We start from the raw sequence: 8,383 nt of genomic DNA, 5'->3' as shown, positions 1-8,383 counted from the left end.
TAATATTATTGTTGTTGTTGTTATTAGCCTATTATTATTATTATTATTACAGTTATTTGTCAAATATCCCAGCAGCACGAAATGTAACGTGCGCGATAATTTTCCTCACAAACTTACGAAATTCCTGTCTGAAAAAAATAAATAATGAGAAACCCTTGACTGTACTTTGAATATGAAGAGTTTATTTGCAAAAACAGATAACTCCGTTTTTATTAATTTAGTTTTTTTATTGTGTTATCATGTTTTATTGTGTTAGTTTATCGTGTATTTTTTTAGTTATTATTATTTAATCAAAACAACCCAACTGCAGTTTGATTGATATTAATTGGAATGCAGGATAAAAAAAAACATGATTTGAACATTTTTAAAACGGAGTTAGGATATCTGTTTTTGTAAATGAACTCTTCGGGTCTTTAATTCTCATGCAGCCGACGTCATAAAGCGGCAAGGCTCTAGGGAATTCTATTCTTCATCATTATGACGGGTGTGAAGATCAAAGCCCTGCCGGGGGGCGCGCGGACACTTGCGGGAAAGAATGTAGGTGGCACATGGTGACCCTGAGAGAGACGGGTTACGAGCTGCTGTTGAAGTGACCCACTGGCACAGGCACAGCACCCCTTTACCAGGGTGCTTTAAATAACACCTTTCTTAATAGACTGACACAGCGACTGACAGATTTGCTAAAGTTAATTAATTTATTAATACAATACAAATAAGTTTAGATAATCATGAGATACGCAGTAAGCCAATTTAATAAACAAAACAATGATATTGTTAGTAATAAAACTAATTTTTGACCAATTTTACGAACTGAGAGTTAATAGTGCCAAACGAGTCCCACTCTCAGCATAGTAATTTTAGTTAATGTAATTTATTGTTTTTATAATATACAAATGTCGAACACGGGCCTATGTCTGCATTGAATTATGAAGGGGAGATCGGGGAATGTTGCAACATAGTGAGCTGTAACACTATCAGTCAGTAAAAATGAGCTGCATGGTTGACATCACTCATTCATGAGGTGACAGCAAAAGTGTGTAAAACATTTAAACGATTTACAGAAGGGAAAACTATATTGAGGTGAGAAAGTATAATGTTATGTTAATAAACGTTAAATGACAAAGCAGAGACGCATAGACCATCATCTATATCACTATCTTGTTTATTTTTTATATAGGCTAGCCTAACATTCACACAAGCCCTTCACCTGTTAAAAAAATAAAATAAAATAGAAATATCACAGCTGACCAGACGGGGAGGACTGTAACACTTTCCATACTTCTATACTGTATAGGAAGAGACTGAATAAAATTGGACAGTGTAGGTCAGTTGACACAAACATAGCCTACACTGGTTGTTATGTTAGCATGTTTTATGTATTTCTCTATTTGTTTCCATATTTTATGTAGGGCCTACTCATAGTTCTTTGTTTGTTTTATTTGAATTAAGTGAAATGAGACTCGGTGTGCGAATAATTATTTTGAACAAGTAAAATTGATAAGCACAATAAATTCATGTAGCCTAGCCTATATAACTTGTAAAACGCCAGTGCTTACTATTAACCCGATAGTGGGAAAGATTAAAACAGCACTCTTTGTACTTGACATGAATTTAGTTTTATATGAATTCGTTGTAGATTTCTAAATTACGTAGCCTATAGCAGACAAATGCGGTGATATATACTATAGCCTATCAAAGTTTGAAAACCATAACGCAACAAAAAAAAACACCACTACAGATGTTAAAGCAAAATGTGTCACAACACTTTCCGGTCTTCCCTTGTATTTATTATAAAATAAAAGGCTTTATGTTTGTCGCATGTGAGAACGGCATGTTCATAGACAAGACAGCTGAGATCGTTATTTGTTATTCTGAAATAATTTCTATATAAGAAATAAGACAGTAATAAATACAAAAGTTAGACATAGCCTATTATAGCCTATGCTTCTTATTTCGTTTCATTTTTGAGCAACAGAAGAACGAAAGTTATTTGACTAATATGCGAATACAGTAGCCTACATAAACGTTATTTTTAATAATCCGAAACTTGTCTTACCCTTAATTGAGTATTCAGAGATGGCATGTTCCATACATCGACCTATATATCCACACTTAAAGAGACGAAAATCCCACTCTGGACTATCCTAATTAAATTGTGTCTTTACAAGGTATAAATCAAGAAGCCCAGCGAGATGTTAATGTTCCTCTAAGGACAGACTTAAAGAAACTTTAGGATGGTGTAGAATATCTCTGAGTCACAGCCAGTCCACTCCTCTCCTCTCACTCTTATGTTGTCTGAAGCAAATGAAGGGAGGGATGAGGAGAAGCTGTGCTGAAAGACTGAAGAAAGAAGGGTGTCTTTAATAAAGACCCACACTGTTATGAATGGCCTTGGATGGAGACAATTGATCTTCATTGGCAAAGGACTGAATGTGATTTGACGTTTAGTCTCTAACCCTGACTGATGTTTGTGGTGTTATCATTAGCTTCTCTCTTGTGATTAGATAGCCTACCTTCAGCTCATTCTTAACCAACACTTTTATGAGCGAAAAGTCAGTGCTTTGGGGCAGTATGTACTAGTGCCAAAAGCAATACAGTCAGTATACCATAGGAAAAACACTTGTAAATGTCAGAGAACAATATTTATGTCCACCATCCATCAAAGTTATTTGGGTTTGGGAGCTTGCAAGGAACGTTTTAGGTAGCATTTATTAGAGAACTGTAAGAATTACAACAACGAACATGAAAAGGTACATAAAATGATTTCAGTTATACAGGTACTCGGAGGACAAATGAACATATTATTAAACCCATTATTTGAGGCTGAACTGAATCATGCGTGAAAAATGTTGGATGAAATTTTGATATGCATCACAATCCAAACCACAGCTGAGCAGTGAAAACCATTTAATCACTTGAAATATTGCATCGCTCCCTAACGACAATACAGGAATACATAACCATTAATGGACAGAAAACGTTTCAGTGGAAAGACATTTTCACCTCCTTAGTCATGCATGGTGTGGAGTGTGGACATCTTGCATTTCTGATCAGACTAAAGTATGCTGTCCTTTAGAGCCACATGAATGGATTCTTAAAGGGATAGTACACCAAAAAAATGGTGGTTTATGTACCCTCTTGTCATTTTAAACCTTCATGACTTACTTTCTTCGATGGAACACAGAAGGAGATGTTTTGAAAAATGCTTGTTTTTTGTCCATACAATGAAAGTCAATGGGGTCCAATTTGTTTCGGACCCCATGCACTGACTTTCACTACATTGTCAGGAAAAAAAAGGTACAAAAGCTGTCACTGGGGTGGTACCTATTCACACTTTTGTACCTTTTGGGTACTAATATGTACATTTTGGTACTACAGTTCTTCTACGGTATACTATAGAATAAGAGTTTTTTTCTCAAAACAATAAGTTCAGATGTCTGGACATTTACAGTAGTTTTTTGTTCACATCAGATTTGAATTTCTTATTGATTTAAGCAAATTGTGTGCATTTTGGCACGTGTGCAAAAGAGTAATTTGCACAATAACTAAATGCACATGGCTTGTTGATCAAAACTGATGAGCTGATTCTCAATGAAATTTCCAAACTTTTCACAACTTCGCATGCCATCGCATGCAAATGATCCATCCAGTTATCAAAATCTGTCGGACACGAGTGTACAGTATATCCATAAATATCATGGACATGGAATGGCTGGTTATAATGTCTGCTAAGTTGGCAAATGAAAAAACTTCTGGAAACTTTACCGAATTTTTAGAGACTTTTGGGAAGTTTGGGGGAATTTTTAGAAATGTTCCATCCCTTGCCATTGTAGTGAAATAAGAATCACAATCTTGCCAATCAATCAAGTTTGGAAGCATATATACAGTATATGGAGTTTGCCCAGCACAATCACTACCATTTTTGAACAAGGAGGAACGTCACAACCCTAAACAGCAGCAGCTACAGCAGTACTGTATAAATACATTTATATTTGTACAGTATATTTATCTGAAGAAATGTGTTACATGTAAACTGAAACTTCACAGTTGCTTGTTATGGAAGAGCAATTGTAAGAATGTGTGGTGGTGGTGGTGTTAGCGGAAGACAATAGAGTGTGTAAAAATGAATAAGCAATGGTGAATTTTCAGTTGACGTAACAAATTTCTACAAAAATAAAGGTACTGTATAAATACAAATGTTCATGTTCTTTTAATGTACTACAGTATTGACTTTTCCCAATACATTCTTACCTCCTACTGTTGAAATATGTATCCAAAAGGCTCCATGTGATACAGTCAAACCTGACATTCTTGTATACTGTAGAAATCAGTCTGTCAACAAAAAAGTGGAGAAAAATTTGCATATAACAAATATGGAATGAAATTGCATATAACTAAATGAAATTTGCATATAACAAATATGGAATGAAATTGCATATAACAAAATGAAATTTGCATATAATAAATATTTTTATGCTGAAAAAGCATCTAAACATTTTGACCAGCGTGGCTCACACAATGACAAAAACACTTTTTATTTGGTGGTTTTGAAGCATTGCTCTTACAGTTAAGTCTGTTTTGAAAAATGTGCCAAAGTGATTGAGGAAAACTCTAATATGAACCTTTAAGGTACCAATATGGACCCTTTAGGTATAAGGTGTGCCTTTTGAAAAGGTACTATTCCAGTGACATCTTTTGTACCTTTTGTTTCTGAGAATGTATGGAAAAAAATGTCTTTAGAATATCTTCTTTTGTACTCTGACTGAAAATCCTGCAGGTCTGGAATGACATGAGGGTGAATAAATGATGACAGAATATTCATTTTTGAGTAAACTATCCCTTTGAACTTTTGTTCGGGAAGGGAAACAAAAAATTGGGAAAGTGATACTTGAGCTCCATACAGTTTTGATTATGGTGACTGGTTTTCCTTTGTTTTTATAGAATTTTGGTGGAAATCACAAAAAAAAAAAAAAAGAGATTTTAACCAGTAAGGTCAGAATGTGTAATCCACACAAACAAATTTTATTTATATTACAAAACAAAACAAAACAAAACAAAATAACATAAAATAAAATCATTATTTTAAAATTCAATTTTAATAAATAAAATAACATAAAATAAAATAAAATAAAATAAAATAAAATAAAATAAAATAAAATAAAATACACCTCACCTTAGTCTTTCACATAACCGAAATTTATTATACAGAATATCTATTAATGTTAATTTATTTCAATTATTTATAAAGTGATCTTGAAGTTGAGGAGCTCTACTGGTTTCTAGATCTTCGAAGCACACGAGCGGTTGGGTCAGCGGACATATGTTCTTTCCTGTAAAATGAAGATGACTCATAAGATGAAGGCGGTCCAGTGTAAAGGAACAACCGGCATAAATTACTGTCCAGTGAGAAAGAAAGAGTAATAGAGTGAGAGAAAGAGACAGACAGAGAGCAAAAGTTATAACCCCGTCTCCTCATGAGCTACTGACACCAAATTCAGTGTTGCACTGCGTGCCAACACACATCTACACGAGGCCAACACACACATATCTGCACATCTACTGCACTCCCGCCAACACACACACCGCAGACACTCTTCAACTTAACACCACCTCTGAACACCCGATACGGTCAACACTCAAACACATCTAATCAATGAAGTAAGAAGAGTATGTGTGAAGTTGACCGCAAGAGACCAGCAGTCAACTGGATCATCAGTCTATGGCGCTTCTGCTTAATGAATTAACTGTTCAGTATTTTTCAATGCACTTATTTTGTGACCACAGTAAAATAAGTCAAACTGAAGGCATTTGAGTCACTAAAATATACGCACAAAGACTGAACTACTCTCAGACTGCTAACGTTTTTCTAGAGTTCAAATAAAATTATAGAGCTTAAAAAATGTCAGACTACTTTTCTTCCGTCCGAAATGGATATTGTGACATTAAATTCATTGGGTACTTTTAATACTGCACTTTGTTGTCAAGTTGCATGAAATGTATGCGACCACATGTTAGTTGTTCAGTGATATGAAAATATGGTGGGTATTATGAAGATTTTAATATAATTAAATGTTATGACAAATTGATCATGATCATGATGAAATTATTTTATTTTATTTCTATTTTATTGGGTGTTTTTGTGTTACTTGTTACTTGTGATGTTGATCATTTTAAGTTGCTATGGATTTTTTAAAATCAATTTTATTATAAGTTTTTTCACTTTTTCACAAATTAATTGTGATGATCATTTCAAGTCGTTTTTTTATTTGATTTATTTTATTGGATATTTTTTCACTTTTATGACAAACTACTTGTGACTTTGGTCATTTCAAGTCATTTTTGGATTTCTTATTATTTATTTATTTAAATTTTTTTTGGTATTTAATTCAATTTAATTTTATTCCATGGATTTATTTATTCATTTATTTTTAAATATTTCACACAGATCTTTTTCATTCATGTATGACAGACCATGTCTGGAAAAAGCTCAATATAAACACCATAAAAGTAGTCAATATGGCTTTTGTGCTATATTCCAGTTCTTCTAAAATCAGTTTTTAACATTTGAAAACTGCAGTGGAAGTTAAGATAACCAGTGAATCATTTTTATTTCAGTCTGTTTCTCTCACAAGCTATCGTATGGCTTCAGAAAATCGTGAATATGAACTAAGTTTATGGCATTTTCAAGATTTCTTTGTTTGGTTTAAATGGGTAGTACACAACAAAATTAATATCCTGTCATCATTTAGTCACTCTCAAGCTATTCCAAATTTGTATTACTTTTGGAACACAAAAGAGGATTTTTTTTTTTCAAACAATGAAAATCATTGAGGTCCAGTGTTGTTTTGGACCCCACTTACTTTCATTTTCGTGGACAAACACAGTTGAAATATTTGTCTAAATATCTTTTGTAGCAGCCAAGGTCACTATGAACTTCTTCTGGAAAAGAACTACAAGTTGCTTTAAATTGTTGTAAATGACAGCACACCGGTTTGGAACAACATGAGGGGGAGTAAATAATGACGGGATTTTAATTTCATGTTCATATAATGCCTGTTGAGGCATTAGACTGATAATCCTTTCTCAGGCCACTGCTGTGTTGGTCTAAAATGGGTTATAACTCTTGTGTGAAGTCTGCAGGATTTAGAGAGGTGATCTGGGCTTAGCGTGTCCCAGGCATGTGCTGTATATTTGAGAACACAAGATAGACAGAGACAGGCACCAGGGCCAAGACGAGAAGAAGGGCAACATACCTCTCCCTGCGGGGTGTGTGGAATTTCAACAAATACCTGGCACAGGCCTGCCAAAATAGGCAAAGAAGAGAGAGATTAATAGAAAGAGAGACAGGCAGGACAGAGACAAAAAACGTTTGTCTGATGTCTCAGTAAAGGATGGAGTGTGATTAAAACACAAAACAGAACAAACAGACCTGATGTGACAAAGATGAAAATACAACAAAAGCATCATCCTTAACTAGGAAAATATGAAAAAGATATTTGATAGCATTTTTAACACTGCAAGTTGTTTTTTTATGCTTGAATTACATTTTAATTTAATGAACTTAATTGTCATTAATATATGCACAATATGAAACATCTAAAGTCATCAGTGTCTCTCGATAGATAGACAGATAGATAGATAGATAGATCATAAAATGAATAAATAAGGATAGATAGATAGATATATAGATAGATAGATATAGACAGACAGGTAAATATCTATCTATCATAAAATGAAGATAGATAGATAGATAGATATGGCAACTTTGGTTTTTTTTTGTAAATTTTGTTTACTTTGTATATTTTTTTTCTTGTGATGTTCCTCATTTGTGAAAACATTTCTGAAGGGTTTGCAAATCAAATACATTAATCAAGCAACTGCTTTTAAATTTTCAGGTTAACATTGTCCTTTTCAACCCCTCATACATTTCTGAATAAAAAGACATTCTCATTTCTCACTGATTGCTGGCGTGAGGCTTCTATGTAGATTAACACATCAGATTTCGTGGTGGTCTTGATGCCTAAAGCTTAAGGGTAAGGTCCTGCCCTTCCCAGGGTGTCTCCCTTCACTTCAAAGGGGTCATAACTGCCAGACACACTTGTCCAGCCCCACCGAGACCCCCGGTTCAACCTGCGTGTGTGTTTCTTGCTGTGCCAGTGCACAGGGGTTTCTAACAAAAAACAATCTGATTATGGTACCTTGACATAAATAATCACAGACCCTTTAAATGGCTGTAAACCGCCCTTGTGCTTTGCTTACATTATGTTAATTAATTCTCCAAAGTCTTGGTCAGCCCATTGACAGATTGCCCACTTGTTTGACTTCTCCGTACAGCAGATTTAATTAAATGGGTGGACATTTTTGCATGTAACAAACGGTTTTG

The sequence above is a fragment of the Sinocyclocheilus anshuiensis genome, unplaced genomic scaffold (assembly GCF_001515605.1).
Source record: "Sinocyclocheilus anshuiensis isolate Anshui unplaced genomic scaffold, SAMN03320099.WGS_v1.1 scaffold185, whole genome shotgun sequence".
Classification (NCBI taxonomy): domain Eukaryota; kingdom Metazoa; phylum Chordata; class Actinopteri; order Cypriniformes; family Cyprinidae; genus Sinocyclocheilus; species Sinocyclocheilus anshuiensis.
The sequence above is the reverse complement of the archived record's forward strand: the minus strand, read 5'-3'. Positions refer to the sequence as shown.